Below are 15,416 nucleotides of genomic sequence, written 5' to 3' on the forward strand. Positions count from 1 at the left end.
GGTTACCCTCTGACATCCTATCAAACTCTTCATCTGAATCTTCCCCTCCAATCTCTCCGTCACCCTCAACATCCCATTGTTGCACCCTGTTCCTCCATGGCCTCCGTTGCGTTCCCTCTTCTACCCTATCCAACCTCTCATGTATTTGTTCACACTCCACCCTCATCATTAATGCTTGGATTTGTAGATCCGGAACCACAGGTGGTGGAATCTCATTGCTTGCATTTCTCTCTGGATTTTGTGCCATGATGGAAATCTGCAAAATAAGGTTAGAACAATATGGATAAGAGACCTCACCACACTCCCTCACGTGTTTCACTCGAACAATATTTGCACTCAAATCCACTCATGTTTCACTCAATTTCAATGGCTTTTACCCTCAAATAAGCTCGCACCTCTGCCTTTTTTCCACTCGTATTCTTCTTTAAGCTCTTTCAAAACTAATCAAACGATATTATGGAGGATTCAAGTAGCAAATCAAACCAAAACAAACCAAACGAATATATATATTTTTGCAAAAAACTGATGATTTTTGATACACTTGCGTGAGGATTTGGCAAAAGAGCCTCTTTAGGCCATAAGGAACAAGATTATAAAGAAAAAATTTAAGAGAGGTTTCCAAAAATTTTAAGAAAGACCCTCATGTGATTTTTTTTTTTTCGGATCCCCTTGATTTTTCTTCTTCTTTCTTTCTTTCTTTTTTTCTTTTTTTTTTTATTTCTCAAACGCAATTACAAGAAACAAGAGAATCAGAATTTGTGGAACTACAACGATTCAAAAACAAGACAACTTGGATTTCACAAAAGAAACAAGAGAAACTCAATGCAAATTTGGATTTCACAATAAGAACGCTAATTCATGATTTCAGAAAAAAAAAATATTAGAGGGTTTTCAGAAACCCTAATTCAAACGCACGAATTGAACAAAGAAATGAAAAGAAAACAAGGAAAAGGATAGGCCAAACCGTATGAACCTAGGCTCTGGTACCAACTGATACGAACCACGCCAATAATTGTGACGAAACCCGAACCAAATCTGGAAAACAACCCAAGAACGCTCAAATTTGGAATGGAAACCGCGACCCAATGCTTAGCAAAGCACGAGCCTTGGTATGGTGAAGACGCCACAAACGGGGATGGATTATCCATTTGATAAGTCAGATTTGAACGCCACAAGGAAATCCTTGATAAGTTCGAAAGTTTCTTCAAGAACTCAAGAAGAAATCTCACAATTTTTTTCATTAACCAAAAACTATCTATCTTCCAAACCGTCCACAAGACCTTATATGGTCGAAAATTACAAAGAGGGTTTTAGACATATAAAAACCCTAAAATACCCTTAATGAAAAAGCCCAAAAAAAACCTAGGCAGAAGACATGTCTTTGACTCCAACAAAGACTCTAATAAAACATAAAAAATATAGTTCAAACTAAAACAAATAATTAAAGTAAGGTTATGAAGAAGCCAAATCTTAATCAAGCTCCTAAACTTAATCAACTTTGATGAGCAACACAAGCCCTTGTTCACCCTCAGTAGTGAACTCGATCTCTTCCTGTTGTAGAATTCTCCTGACTAATTTGTTAAGCTCTTCTTTGAATCTCCTAGCTTGCACCCTCATCATCGGACCAGCTGGAACTTGAATTGGATCGTTAGTCTTGATGTCCTCATCAGTATTCTTATCCTTAAGTTCAGTTCTTCATGGTTCTTTAGTTTTCATTCAGATCCTAACTCTTTGTTATGATTCTTGGTTAGGTGTTTAAGTTCTTTGAAATGTAAGGTTTTCGGTAAGATTCTACCTTGATGGTTTAGTTCTCTTTTTCATGTCCTTTTCTTTAGAAACTCATGGTTTACTATTGATTTTAGGAGTATTCCAAATCTCGTTCTTGTCTCCATATCCCGGTTTTTGGTAAGGAAAATAGGTTAGATTATATGTGTTTATATGTTTATGCTATGGTATGTTTTATGCTATGATATGATATGTGATATGATATATGTTTTGCAGTCACTTGGGCATATGACTTGCTTAGATAGCAAGCCCCAAGAATTTTTATTATTTTCATGGTTTAGAGTTATGATTTACCCTACCTCGATTAGTAGACAGAGGACCTAGATGGGTTATCATATACTATAGTTGTGATCTAACCTACCTCGATTAGTAGACTGAGGACCTAGATGGTTTTATCACATATCACGTTAATGAGTTAATGGCCATTAATATTGTAGTCCTATATGATATACGCTTTTATAGTCATATGTTTTAAAGTATATGCTTTATGATAGTCTTATGTTTTATGATTTATGACATATATGTTTTTAGTAAATTTTCCTTGCTAGGCATTAGGCTCATTCCTTTCTTTTTAAATGATGCAGGAAAATGAGCATGGAAGGCAAGAAGGATTCGTGACAGCTTGGCATGTGTATTGAGGATGAATGAATTGAATGGACTGCTGGAAGATCGAGGATCACGTTGTTTTTAGGTGTTTTGATTTATGTATTTATGTATTTCCGCACTTAGTTTTTTTTACAATTTATTAAAGTTATGATTTTATGTTTTATGTACTAAATAATGGATACACATACCATATTTTGTATTTCGTACCTTATTTTGGACTCTAAGTGAAGTTCTATTATTTTCTGTATTCGAAAATAGTAGTTATGTTTAGTAGTTTTTAATGGTCCGATGTCTAGAGTTAGTCGGGGCATTACAGTGGTAATGAGTTGTAAGTTTAACTAGAGATAAAATGAATCGTGGCACTATACATTCTTAGATGTTCGAAATAAGCCATTAGCATTACAATTAGTGGATAATTCACCAATTTTCTTTCATATTTGAATCAACAAATTCCGAACTAGTTGCTAGTGGGTTTAGCGAGTGAAAAAGAAAAGTATTAGGGAGAGATAAAATGAATTGTAGCACTATTATACATTCTAACTTATCCCAAAGAAGCAACTAGCATTCCAATTAGTGGATATTTAACCAAATACTTCTAAAATTAGATTCAATATGTTTCGAGGTAGTGAGTTGTGAGTTTACCGAGAGATAAAGAAAGATATTTGGGAGAGATAAAACAAATCTTGGCCCTATACATTCTTAAATTTCCCAAAGAAGTCACTAGCATTCTAATTAGTGGAAACTTCACGAACTTTCTATCAAATTTGAATCAATAAATTCTGAGCTAGTGACTTGTGGGCTTAACGAGTGAAAAAGAAAGTTATTGGGGAGAGATAAAATGAATTGTTGCCCTATACATTCCAAAATGTTCTAAAGAAGCTACAAGCATTCCAACTAGTTGATATTTTACCAATTAGTTCTCAAATTTAGATTCAATAATTTTCGAGGCAATGAGTTGTGAGTTTAACGAGAGATAAAGAAAGATATAACAGAGAGACGAAACGAATCGTTTCCCAATACACTAGCATTCCAATTCGTGGGAACTTTACCATTTTTTTTTTCAAATATGATTCAATAAATCACGAGCTAGTGACATGTGGGTTTTATGAGTGAGAAAGAAAGGTATTAGAAATAGGTAAAACGAATTGTGGCTCTATACATTCTAAAATGTCCACAAGAAGCAACTAGCATTCCAATTTACTGATATTTAACAAAATACTTCTCAAATTATATTCAATAAGTTTCAAGGTAGTGAGTTGTGAGTTTACCGAGAGAGATAAAGAAAGATGTTAGGGAGAGATAAAATAAATCGTGGCCCTAGACATTCTTAAATGTCCAAAAGAAGTCACTTGCTTTCCAATTAGTGGATACTTCACAAGTTTTCATTGAAATTTGATTCAATAATTCCCGAGCTAGTTACTTGGGGCCTTAACGAGTGAAAAAGAAAGGTATTAGTTCGAGATTTATTGAATCAAATATTAAAGAGAATTGTTAAAGTATCCACCATTTGGAATTCTAATGGCTTATTTCCAGATTTTAAGATTGTATCGAGCCTAGATTTGCTTTATGTCTCTCTAACAGCTTTCTTTATCTCTCGTTATACTCACAACTCACTACCTCGGACCTTATTAATTCTAAACTTTTGAACTAATCTATAAAATATCCCCTAGTTGGAACGCTAGTTACATCTTTGGAACATTTTTGGATGTGTAGGGCAACAATTGGTTTTATCTAACCCTAATTCTATTCTTTTTCACACGTTAAACCCACAAGCCGCTTGTTCGGGATTTATTGAATCAAATTTGATAGAAAATTGTTAAAAAATCCACTATTTGGAATTCTAATGGTTTATTTCGTGTATATAAGAATGTAGCGGGTCCCGATTCGTTTTATGTCTCTCTAATATCTTTCTTTATCCCTCGTTATACTCACAACTCACTACCTCGGACCTTATTAATTCAAAATTTATGCAGAAATCTGTAAAATAACCACTTCATGGAATGCTACTAACATCTTTGAACATTTTTTAATGTATTGGGCAACAATTGGTTTTATCTATGCCTACTACATTTCTTTTTCACTAGTTTAACCCACAAGTCCCTAGTTCGAGATTTATTGAATCAAATATGAAAGAGAATTGTTAAAGTATCCACTATTTCGAATTCTAATGGCTTATTTCCAGATTTTAAGAATGTATAGGGCCCAGATTTGTTTTATGTCTCTCTAACAGCTTTCTTTGTCTCTCGTTCTACTCACAACTCTCTACTTCGGACCTTATTAATTCTAAACATTTGAACTAATCTGTAAAATATCCCCTAGTAGGAACGCTAGTTACTTCTTTGGAACATTTTTGGATGTGTAGGGCAACAATTGGTTTTATCTAACCCTAATTCTATTCTTTTTCCCACGTTATACCCAAAAGTCGCTTGTTCGGGATTTATTGAATCAAATTTGAAAGAAAATTGTTAAAATATCAACTATTTTGAATTCCAATGGCTTATTTTGTGTATTTAAGTATGTAGCGGGGCCCGATTCATTTTATGTCTCTCTAATATCTTCCTTTATCTCTCGTTATACTCACAACTCACTACCTCGGACCTTAGTAATTCAAAATTTGTACAGAAATCGGTAAAATAACCACTTGATGGAATGCTACTAACATCTTTGAACATTTTTTAATGTATTGGGCAACAATTGGTTTCATCTATCCCTAATACATTTCTTTTTCACTAGTTTAACCCACAAGTCCCTAGTTCGAGATTTATTGAATCAAATATTAAAGAGAATTGTTAAAGTATCCACCATTTGGAATTCTAATGGCTTATTTCCAGATTTTAAGAATGTATAGGGCCTAGATTTGTTTTATGTCTCTCTAACAGCTTTCTTTGTCTCTCGTTATACTCACAACTCACTACCTCGGACCTTATTAATTCTAAACTTTTGAACTAATCTATAAAATATCCCCTAGTTGGAACGCTAGTTACATCTTTGGAACATTTTTGGGTGTGTAGGGCAACAATTGGTTTTATCTAACCCTAATTCTATTCTTTTTCACACGTTATACCCACAAGTCGCTTGTTCGGGATTTATATTAATCAAATTTGAAAGAAAATTGTTAAAATATCCACTATTTTGAATTCTAATGGCTTATTTCGTGTATAAAAGATTGTAGCGGGTCCCGATTCGTTTTATGTCTCTCTAATATCTTTCTTTGTCTCTCGTTATACTCACAACTCACTACCTCGGACCTTATTAATTCCAAATTTGTGCAGAAATCGGTAAAATAACCACTTCATGGAATGCTACTAACATCTTTGAACATTTTTTTAATGTATTGGGCAACAATTGGTTTTATCTATCCCTACAACATTTTTTTTCACTAGTTTAACCCACAAGTCCCTAGTTCGAGATTTATTGAATCAAATATTAAAGAGAATTGTTAAAGTATCCACCATTTGGAATTCTAATGGCTTATTTCCAGATTTTAAGAATGTATAGGGCCTAGATTTGTTTTATGTCTCTCTAACAGCTTTCTTTATCTCTCGTTATACTAACAACTCACTACCTCGGACCTTATTAATTATAAACTTTTGAACTAATCTATAAAATATCCCCTAGTTGGAACGCTAGCTAAGATAATAACTCAATTCATCCTTACTTGCAAAGTGTCGACCCACATTTAAATCAGATCCATCGTGTCTCCCACTATTTTGACTTGCTCCTCTGGTAAATTCTTGTAATGACCCACTACTCTAGACTATTTGGACCATTAACGAAACTATACATAAAACTTACATTTTTACGAAAATACCATAATTTATTGAGTAACTTGCAAAATAAGAGTTATTTACAAATAACAGAATACTAAGAAGGATTATGGGATCCCATTGTCTTTAAAACAAAAGATGATTTAAAATAAAAGACATTACATCATTGGTGCGGAAAATACACATAAAACCATAGAAAACATAAAATGAGACTACATCCTCGAATCGAATAACGCTCGGACCCTTGACTCCATTCATCATCGATACACATCCTCCAAGCGTCAGGAATCTTACCGCCTCTAAGCTTATTTTCCTGCACATAAACAGAAAGGAGTGAGCCTAATGCCCAGCAAGGAAAATCTAACACAAAGTCATATACATAATTTCATAAAAACATAAAGACTTAACATAATACATATAACATACACTTATTATAATGGCCATTATTACTTGGGGTCCCATAGACTAAACAAGCATATTCCCATGGGATTAGTGGGGTCCTACTAGCTAAGTAGGTCATATGGGTCATATGCCCAAGCCTACAAACATATCATAACACATTAATAACATAAAACATATAGATAACATAAGCACATAACATATTGATTCTAGCCTATTTTCCTTACCAAAGTTACCGGGATATAATGGACTGAGTTGGGACTTTTTGGAACACTCCTACAACCATAAGAAAGAGTGAGTCTAAAGAAAGGAGATGAAATGAAAGAGATGGAAAGACTAAACCATAAAAGAACATACTTACCGACTTATATGCTTAAGAACTTGGATTCCCTAACCAAAATAAGAATGAGGTTAGGGGACTGAGTAGAAGGTTTTGAGAAAGGAAATAACATGAAATAAATGAAATAGAGTTTCGGGTTTACCTCAAAGATTTGCAAGATCAATCTAACCTCCACCGAAATACTATAGAACTCACTTCCCAAAGTGTTTGATAAGCTTATGATGTTGAAGCTTATAGTTTTTCCCAAACCAAGTGTTTACACTCTCACACTCACTTAACACTAGCAGCTTCTGAACTTAGAGCAAATGGTGAATAATGGCTGGGTACTAGGTCCTATTTATAGAGTTTGGGAATGAAAGTATCTTGATTTTACTTGAATAAAAATAATGGCTTTTTAGGTGAAAATCATTTGAATAATCGTTCAGCAGAGGCTGAAGACTCGTTCAAAAGATGCTGGACTGTTGAAGGAGTTTGAATGGCTGAAAGGAAAAGAATTAAAAAATGTTTGAACATATGCTGGAGGAGGCGATATATCGCCCCCTATAGGCGATATATCGCCTGGACCATTGTTCCCGAGGCGACCGTGCATCGATTCGTGTTTTCCGTATCTACGTGCTGCGATATATCGCCCCCTATAGCTGCGATATATCGGCACACGCTGAATATTTAAACACGAAATTACACATTTTTAGCTAAGTTTGAATGGAGTAAACAGCCTTGACTAAGCCCTCAACGTACTCAAAGCTGCTGACTGACCCTATAGCATTTAAACTTTACTCCTTATTAAATTAAATCCTCAAAAATCTTTAATCCTTAATCACCATTCATAACATGTGCTTAAAATCCTATTGGTTGATGTCTAAACCTTATAATATAATAAATATAATCCTTAATATCAGTCACATTAATCAAACCTTAGGTTATACTTAATATTCTTAAACTATAGATTAAACTTAGAAAATCTATAAGTACTACTATGAGTGTCCAAATAATTCCCGGTCTGAACCAAAAATCCATAGTAACAAAGATAACACTACTAAACAATTAGTTAAGTAAAGTTCTTGGACTCTACAATTCTCCCCTACTAAAAAGAATTTCGTCCTCGAAATTTACTTACCAAATAACTCCGGATACCGGCTCTGCATGTCCTCTTCCAACTCCCACGTTGCCTCGCGTTCAGAACTATTGCTCCATAGGACTTTGACTATAGGAAAGCTCTTGGACCGTAACTGATACGAACCACACCAACATTGTGATGAAACCCGAAACCAAATATGGAACAGCCACCAAGAGCACACGAAATGGAATGAAGAACTGCGACCCAATGCTTAGCCAAGCACGAACCTTGGTATGAGGAAGACGCCACAAACGGGGATGGGAATCCGTTTGATAAGTCAGGTTGAACGCCACAAGGAACCCCTTGATAAGTTCAATAGTTTCTTCAAGAACTCAAGAAGAAAAAACTCACAAAATTTCATTTCATCATAATCTGATTTTTCCAAATGTTTTCAAGGCCTTATATAGCCGAAAATTACATCAAGACAAGACCCTTTGTCTTCCTAAAAACCGAAAATTAAAGACAACATTTTGTCTTCCTAATGAAAACCGACAAATAAAGACAAGCCTTTTTGTCTTCCTAATGAAAACCGAAAAATAAAGACAAGCCTATTGTCTTCCTAATGAAAACTGAAAAATAAAGACAAAAGGACTCTTGGACTCACACAAGTCAAGTGTTTGACTTTTCACAAAAACAAACAAAGACTAAATAAAAAATACAAGATGACAAAATACAATAAGATTCATCAAGCTCCTAAACTGAGTCTTTTGGCTCGCGCCCTCGTCACCAAACCAACTGGAACTAGACTTGGATCGTTAGTCTTGGTGTCCTCATCAGCAAGCATCGCACTATTTCAAACACACAGTGTAACGGTCTTGGTTATCCATTGCGTTACAACTTGGTATTAGAGTGTCCTAGGTTTAAGGGTTCCTGAAGATAGGTTGGACATGTACACTCGCCACTAAAGACATGCTCGACTCAGGGTTTTGGAATTGATTACATGAAATTATGTGCATAAGTTCTTGATTGAAATATGAATGTATTATGTTGTATGACTATAGGGAGCATGAGAAACAGATAGGGCCTGGCCCTTGACTATTGTGTGATGAGATTGAGGCGTGCTGATAAGCATTGCTATTGCTTGTGAATGAATATTTGTGTAACGCCCTGATGAGGACACCAAGACTAAAGATCCAAGTCTAGTTCCAGTTGGTCTGGTGACGAGGGCGCGAGCCAAAAGACTCAGTTTAGGAGCTTGACGAGTCTTATTGTATTTTTTCATCTTGTATTTTTTATTTAGTCTTTGTTTATTTTGTGAAAAGTCAAACACTTGACTTGTGTGAGTCCAAGAGTCCTTTTGTCTTTACTTTTCGGTTTTCATTAGGAAGACAAAAGGCTTGTCTTTAATTTCGGTTTTCATTAGGAAGACAAAAGGCTTGTTTTTTTTAAATTTCGGTTTTGCTTTAGGAAGACAAAGGGCTTGTCTTGATGTAATTTTCGCCTATATTAGGCCTTGAAAACATTTGGAAAAAATCAGATTATGTTGAATGAATTTGTGAGTTTTCTTCTTGAGTTCTTGAAGAGACTATCCGAACTTATCAAGGGTATCCCTTGTGGCGTTCAATCCTGACTTATCAAACGGATTCCATCCCCGTTTGTGGCGTCTTCCTCATACCAAGGTTCGTGCTTGGCTAAGCATTGGGTCGCGGTTCCATATTTGGTGTCGGGTTTCGTCACACTTGTTGGCGTGGTTCGTATCACGCCCTGGATAGCCAAGACCGCTACACTGTGTAATTGTAAAGGTGCAGGACTTGCTAATCAAGTCATTTAGTCAAAACGTGTCACTAAACCATAAATGTGCTAGGGTTAAAATGGTTTTGGTCTCAAAAGATACATTTCATATATTCAAACAGATTTACATATGGGATCCCAAAAAGGAACAGTGTTTAAAAGTAAGTTTACAAAATTTCCAAAATACAGACTATCGTCAGCCACTCTAAGGCCAAAATAGACATTATAACTCCTCTGTTCCTGCTATCCTCACAACTGTGGCAGCTGATCAGCTGGTCATGTACATTCCGCTCGCAGAGCTCTCCAAATCAGGGTTGATCAAGTTTGCCCTTGCCTTTACCTGCACCACGTAGCACCCATGAGCCAAGGCCCAGCAAGAAAACATAATATACCTCACAGACAACAATAACAGATAAATAACCCATTAAGCATGATCAAACATTTAACATTCCACTTTAATCACATAGCATGTAATCAGAATCAAAGATGCAACCAATCATTAATAACAGTCAAGTCTCGTGATAACTAGGGCCGACAACTTAGGCCGCACCCTCTGTTTACCCCACTGACTCCGGCCCACTTAAACCGAGCTCAGTGCATAATGATAAGCTGTCCTCGGCTACCAGTGGTCGAGTCACGCCCTATGCGCAAGTGTAACCTTTGGCACTCTTAGGCCATTGGTTTACTGTTTACATGGCATAATACCATCCTTTCAAAGCTCACATATTAGGGAACCCTTAGTCCCGTTTCAAATACACAATCGAGTGCAGTTTTCTTACCTTTGGCTTCCAAGTGTACTAGCTACGAGCAATGCTCCTTGAGCGCGATCCGATCCCCGAGCCCTAGCTTAGCACCTAGTCACAACCAAGAAAAAGGATACCATCAACAATCTTAAAAAAGCTTCTAGACAAAGGTCTAGTCTCTGGAACATTGATCTTCACCAAACATGGTAAAAGATTCAATCCCGAGCACCCTAGGTTAAATTCCCAAGCCTAGAATCTCAAACTCCCAAAAGCTCTTAAGGGTCGCGGCATTAGCCACCCATGCCGCGGCATGGCCCCAACCAGAGGCCTCCTAATGCCCAAAAACAGACAAGGGTCGCAGCCCTACTCAAACCATGCCGCGGCCCGCCCTCCTTCCTCAGCACACATCAGCTTCGAAGGGTCGCGGCTCACCAAGAACTATGTTGCGGCCCGACCCCTTCGAACCCAGAAAAACCTCCATTTTTACTCTCAAACCTCATGCAAACTCACCCAAAACAACCCCAATTCCACAACTCAATTACCCAAAACTTCCCACAAGATTCCAGCAACACAACCCAGCTGAAACCTATACTAGAAACCCATCAAAAACCTATTTCAATCACTGAAACTTTCTAACTCAAGAACACAAAACCCAGCCATGGAAACACTATAACTCAGCCATTAAACCTTAAATTCGAGCCTACCTCAACTGCAGAACCAATCCTCCAAGAGCTTTTTGGGCTAACTTCCAAGGTTCTAGCTCAATTTAATCTTCAAATCCAAAAACCCAAAACCTCTTAGAACACACTCAAAATCACATAATTTCAACCACAGAAAATGGGATTCAATGCTTACCTCAACCTTGATTAAGTTCCTTTGACAATCCTTGAGCTAATCCTCTAACTGCCAGCTTTAATCTTTAGAATTCCAGCCACAATCCTATGTTCTATGCTTTTCCTTTGAGAGAGAAAGAGAGGAAGAGGAAAGAGTCGGTCTATTTTATGTTCTACTATTTTCTGTAGCTCCTTAAGTCTATCCTTAGGCAATTAAGCTGATCCCAAAGCTCGGGGTACCGGAAACGTCCCCGAGGGAAAAATGGTAAAATTCCCCAATATTCCCACCTAGACTTCCTAACCTCAAATATATCTCCAATTATTTATTTTCATAACCCGGTAATCTAAATAACCACCCGATACCTGAAATACCCCTTGACTTGTCCAAAGTCAAACATTAGGCCCCGTTGTGACTTTCCCGCTATCTAGCTCCCTAGGATCGCCTCAAGTCGCCCGCTGCAGATTTACCCACATAATAATGTGGTTCTCACAAACATAACATTTAACCACATCTATAATCATATAATCATACAAGCATGCTTACCATGTAATCATGCATTAAATCAATAAATTCACACATAAACCAATTATGCCCTCCTGGCACACTAATCAAGGCCCTTAAGCCATATTAGTGATTTTGGGTCGTTACAACTATCCCCTCCTACTGAGAATTTCGTCCTCGAAATTTACCTGAATAGCTCGGGATACTGATCCCGCATCGCTGTCTCTAACTCCCAGGTCACTTCCTCGACCTTGCTATTTGTGCACAACACTTTCACTAACGGAATTGTCTTATTCCGTAAGACTTTGTCCTTTCGATCCAAAATTTGAATTGGTCGCTCTTCATAAGACAAGTCTGTCTGCAACTCTAAGTCCTCATACTTTAGCACATGTGTCATATCTGAAACATACTCCCGCAACATGGAGACATGGAATACATCATGAACTCCTGACAACGACGGTGGCAAAGCCAACCTGTATGCCACCTGTCCAATCCTTTCTAAAATCTCAAAAGGTCCAACAAACTGAGGGCTCAGCTTGCCCTTTACTCCAAATCTCCTCACCCCTCTCAGTGGTGAAACTCGCAGAAACACATGGTCCCCAACCTGGAACTCCACGTCCCTACGCTTAGGATCAACGTAGCTTTTCTGTCTACTCTGCGAAGCAAGCATTCTGGCTCGAATCTTCTCAATAGCCTCATTGGTCTTCTGAACCATGTCTGGCCCCAAATACCTTCTCTCACCCATCTCATCCCAATGAATGGGTGATCTACACTTCCTTCCATATAACATCTTGTAAGGAGCCACTCCAATCGTGGATTGGTAACTGTTATTATACGAGAATTCGATCAACGAAAGATATTTACTCCAAGATCCCTCGAAGTCAATTACACACGCCCTAAGCATGTCCTCCAATACCTGAAACGTCCTCTCAGACTGTCCGTCAGTCTGAGGATGAAAAACCGTGCTAAAATTCAACTAAGTCCCCATGGCTCTCTGCAGAGTTCCCCAAAACTTGGAGGTAGAGATAGGGTCTCGATCAGATATAATAGACTTTGGAACCCCATGGAGATGGACTATCTCCCTCACATACAACTCTGCATATTGTTCCATTGAGTACATCGACTTCACTGGCAGAAAATGAGCTGACTTAGTGTACATGTCCACTATCACCCACACCGAGTCACAAAGTCCCACTATCCTGGGTAGTCCTCCCACAAAATCCATCGTGATGTCCTCCCACTTCCACTCTGGGATACCCAAAGGCTGAAGCAATCCCGCTGGTTGCTGATGCTCAGCCTTTACCTGCTGACATGTCAAACATCTGGCCACATACTCTACTACATCCTTCTTTATCCCAGGCCACCAATATAATGTCCGTAGATCCTAATACATCTTTGTGGTACCTGGATGAAGTGATTATGACGTAGTGTGAGACTCATCTAGTATCTCCTAATGAGGACACTAAGACTAAAGATCAAAGTATAGTTCCAGTTGGTCCGGTAACGAGGGCGCGAGCCAAAAGACTCAGTTTAGGAGCTTGATCAATATTTAGCCTCTTGTAATGAGTCTTATTGTATTTTGTCATCTTGTCTTTTTATTTTTAATCACGTTTTTTATTTAGTCTTTGTTTATTTTGTGAAAAGTCAAACATTTGACTTGTGTGAGTCCAATAGTCCTTTTGTCTTTAATTTTCGGTTTTTATTAGGAAGACAAAGGGTTGTCTTTAATTTTCGGTTTTCATTAGGAAGACAAAGGGGTTGTCTTTAATTTTTGGTTTTCATTAGGAAGACAAAGGGGCTTGTTTGATGTAATTTTTTGGCTATATTAGGCCTTGTAAACATTTGGGAAAGGCAGATTATGATGAAATGAAATTTGTGAGTTTTTTTATACGAACCACGCCAACAAGTGTGACGAAACCCGACACCAAATATGGAACAGCCACCAAGAACATACGAGATTGGAATGGAACCGCGACCCAATGCTTAGCCAAGCACGAACCTTGGTATGAGGAAGACGCCACAAACGGGGATGGAATCCGTTTGATAAGTCAGGATGAACGCCACAAGGAATCTCCTTGATAAGTTCAAAAGTTTCTTCAAGAACTCAAGAAGAAATAAACTCAGAATTTCATTCAATATAATCTGATTTTTTCCAAATGTTTTCAAGGCCTTATATAGCCGAAAATTACATCAAGACAAGCCCCTTTGTCTTCCTAAAAACCGAAAATTAAAGACAAGCCAAGACAACCTTTTGTCTTCCTAATGAAAACTGAAATTAAAAACAAGCCTTTTGTCTTCCTAATGAAAACCGAATTTAAAGACAAAAGGACTATTGGAATCACACAAGTCAAATGTTTGACTTTTCACAAAAAATAAACAAAGACTAAATAAAAATATAAGATGACAAAATACAATAAGACTCATCAAGCTCCTAAACTGAGGCTTTTGGCTCGCGCCCTCGTCACCAGGCCAACTGGAACTAGACTTGGATCTTTAGTCTTGGTGTCCTCATCATTTTTCTTCTTGAGTTCTTGAAGAAACTATTAGAACTTATCAAGGGGTTCCTTGTGGCGTTCAACCTGACTTATCAAACGGATTCCCATCCCCGTTTGTGGCGTCTTCCTCATACCAAGGTTCGTGCTTGGCTAAGCATTGGGTCGCGGTTCTTCATTCCAATTTTGTATGTTCTTGGTGGCTGCCATATATGGTGTCGGGTTTCACCACAATCGTTGGTGTGGTTCGTATCATCTCCTGTCTGATCCCCTCATCTGCCGGAACACAAATCCGTCCCTGATATCAAAGCATACCAGTCTCAGAAATAGAATAATCCCTAGCTGTCCCTGCTAAGACATGCTGCCTAACATCTTGCAACTACGCATCCACTAGTTGTCCCTCCTTGATCCGCTCTAACAGGGTCGATTGCAAGGTAATATTAGCTAACTGGCCTACTACCAATCTATCTTTGCCTTGGCCATCTCATCAGCTAACTCCCTCGAGATCTGGGTGGAACTATACAATTTTCCTGGGGCCCTCCTACTCAATGCATCTGCCACCACATTGGCCTTCCCAGGGTGGTAAAGGATATCACAATCATAATCCTTAACCAGCTCCAACCAACGCCTCCGCCTCATGTTCAGATCCTTCTGAGTGAAGAAGTATTTCAAACTCTTATGGTTAGTGTATATCTCGCACTTTTCCCCATACAGGTAATGTCGCCACACCTTCAGTGCGAATACCACTGCTGCTAATTCCAAGTCATGAGTAGGATACCGCTGCTCATACTCCTTCAACTGCCACGATGCATAAGCTATAACTTTCTCATTCTGCATCAGCACACAACCTAAACCCATCCTCGATGCATCACAATAGACTACGAACTTTCCTTCCTCCGAAGGAAGACTCAGCACAGGTGCAGAAATAAGTCGTCGCATTAACTCTTGGAAATTGTTCTCACACTGCTCTGACCAAACAAACTTTTGATTCTTCCTCGTCAGCTCTGTCATCGGTGAAGAAATCTTTGAAAATCCCTCTACAAACCGCCTGTAATAGCCTGCCAACCCAAGGAAACTCCGCACTTCCGAGGCGTTCCTTGG

The sequence above is a fragment of the Humulus lupulus genome, chromosome 8, assembly GCF_963169125.1.
Source record: "Humulus lupulus chromosome 8, drHumLupu1.1, whole genome shotgun sequence".
Lineage (NCBI taxonomy): Eukaryota > Viridiplantae > Streptophyta > Magnoliopsida > Rosales > Cannabaceae > Humulus > Humulus lupulus.